This window comes from Octodon degus, unplaced genomic scaffold, assembly GCF_000260255.1.
Source record: "Octodon degus isolate 3935 unplaced genomic scaffold, OctDeg1.0 scaffold00118, whole genome shotgun sequence".
NCBI classification, from domain to species: domain Eukaryota; kingdom Metazoa; phylum Chordata; class Mammalia; order Rodentia; family Octodontidae; genus Octodon; species Octodon degus.
In genome coordinates, this window is record NW_004524694.1 from 354,925 (window position 1) to 357,629 (window position 2,705).

The following is a 2,705-nucleotide window of genomic DNA, read 5'->3' on the forward strand; positions in this document are numbered from 1 at the left end:
TTTTTTTTTTTTTCTTTTTTTATTGCAGAACCAGGGATTGCACTCAGGCCCTTGTGCTTGCCAGGGAAACACTTACTCTACTGAGCCATCCCCCTGGCCCAACACACTTAAGATTTTAATTAGGGTTCAAATATTATTAAATGTATTCCTGAATGCCATAGAAAAGCCAGTTCATTTTAAAACTGATTTTTGATTTTCGAACATTAGTTTCTTCTATAGTCTCTGAAGGATAAACTGGCCAGAACCAAGGCCACAGGGCAGCCAAGGGTTACATCAAACTGCATTTGGCTAGGAGTGAATTAGTATAACATTACACGTCGTGTAGTGTGTAATAACTACAGCACGTGATGCAAGGTCTACGTAGTAGGCATCTTTTATCTTTAAGACAAAGTCTTAAAAAAAAGGACAAGGTGTTGCTAAGTAATTCAGGCTGACAGTGAATTCACAGCGTAGCCCAAGCTAGTCTCAAACTTGGAGCAGTCCTACTGTCTTTTTTTTCTTCCAGAACTGGGGATTGAACTCAGGCCCTTGCGCTTGCCAGACAAGCGTTTATTCTACTGAGCTATCTCCCTGGCCCCCATACTGTCTTTTCTGAGTTTAATTACTAATTTTTGGACATTGAATCAAATGTCTGATATTATAGTGCAAGAGTGACACATAGGCTTTTCTTTTTTTGCTGACTCTGCCCACCCTGAGGGTGTGGCAGGTGTGGCATGTGCTGGGAATCGAACCCCAGTCCCTGTGCTTTTCTAAGCAAGTGCTTAGTCCACTGAGCTATCTTGCTGGCCCTTGATTTCTAAATAGCAATAACAGTTAAATGGTCTTGTGCCTGGCATGGTGGCACACACCTATAATCCTAGCACTCAGGAGGCTGAGGCAGGATTGCTGTAAATTTGAGGGCAGATTGGGCTTCATAAGCGAGTTCATGGGCAGCCTGCACCACATGGTGAGATCTTGCCTCAAAAAAAGTCCTGCAGGTTGACTGGGCTGTGAGATGCGGGGTCCGCAACATGTGTCATTTATTCAGTAAACATGGTAGCCTGAACCCCCATCTGAAGTTTTGTTTCTTGAAGTTTTAGTTGCCAGTGGTTGAGCAAGGTCCAAAATACATTAAATGTGAAGTTAGGCATTTTTGAGAGAGACCATACTGGTATGACTTATCACAGCATATTGTCACAGTTGATTGAATGTTACCATAAATGTGTATGCAGGGGACAGATGAGGAGGTGCAGAGTTCAGGGCTGGCTTCCGACCTCTCCAGCCCTTGAAGTCAGCCCCAAGACAAGGGGAAGCTGTCCTGTGGGGCTTTGTGTGCGAGCTGTGCTCTAGATGCTGAGGTTGTTGGCAAATGAGAAGCGTGACTCTCCGCTGTCTGTTAAGTGATCATAATGCAAGACTGGTGTGGTGGCACACACTTGCTAATCCCAGCAGTGTGGGAGGACAAAGTTAAACCCCACCTAGGTAATTTTGTAAGCCTAATAAATTGGGAAGAGTAGCTGGGGCTAGAGCTCAGAGCAAAGGTCCTTGCTGGCTTCAGTCCCAGAGTCTCAGGAAAAGCATCCTGGCTTCATTTCCGCCTCCTGCCCCAGCTAGATGGCGTTGCTTGTGAACGCCCCCGCCCTCCCTGCTATCTTCCCTCCTGGCACTGCGCTGCTACTCACACATACTGTTGATGTGGCGAAGCACAGGTTGGGGCTGTGCTTCTGGGACCAGGTCTGTGGACCAGAGGCTCTCAGCTCTGCACTGCTCTGGGCACCAGTTTCCTGGGAGCCCCACAGGCTCTTTTGTTAGTTTTTCTCCCTGCCAAGACCAAAGAGGAAGCCGCACTCAGCACCCTGCCCTGCTGGAGAGGGAGGCGGGCAGCTGCAAGTTTACTTGTGAGCTATAGTAAACATGTAATTACCTAATTCAGGATCACAAAAATCTCAGTAGAAATGAGGGCAACTGAAGCAGGCTGCTGGCTTTCAGAGACAGCAGAGAGGCTCACTCATTGAATGGCCCAGGTGGAGCTTGAACGTGAGATCTTCTGCCTCAGCCTGAGAGTGCTGGATTAGTGTGTGCCCCTCTGCCCAGCATTGCCATTCACTCTTGTGATTTTTTTTTCTTTTGAGGCAGATTCTTAGTGTGTAGCCCAGGTTGGCCTTGAACTCAGCAGTCGTCCTGCCTCAGCCTCCTGAGTGCTGGGATTCCAGGCATGCACCACCATGTGCAATGCTGTCCATTTACACCCAGCCTGCACCTCTGGCTGGAACCCTGCTGCTCTCTGTATAGATGTGCCTGCTCCCGACATTTCACACAGATGCTGTCCTGCACTGTGTGTTCCTTGCAGCTCCCTCCTCACGCTTAGTCTCACATCCAGGGTCCTTCCATGTGGTTCCATGAGTGCCTTTCCTTCCTCTTCCTTGAGTGGCACACTGGGTCCCCACACTGTGCATCCACCTGCCTGATGATAGATTTTTGTTGTTGTGACAACACAGCTTTGCAGTCTGTGCACACTTCATGTGCCTGTCCTGCTGCCTCTGCTGTGCTGTGACCCTGTGAGGATCTGTGTCACATTCTCATGAACATGTGGGGTTTCCAGTTTATATGTTTAAATTTTTTTTAATTAAAGAATTGTAAATGTTGTGCCAGGGAGATAGCTCACTGGCTTAAGCGCCTGCCTGGTAAGCACAAGGTCCTGAGTTCAGTCCCTCTCCCCCTCCCCC

General features: G+C 48.1%; 1 protein-coding gene across 1 annotated transcript in view; it reads left to right on the forward strand.

Annotated features, from left to right (window-relative positions):
* Laptm4b (lysosomal protein transmembrane 4 beta) overlaps positions 1-2,705 on the forward strand; it is an 86,307-nt gene that overhangs the window by 61,522 nt on the left and 22,080 nt on the right. The gene's annotated exons all lie outside the window — the stretch shown is intronic.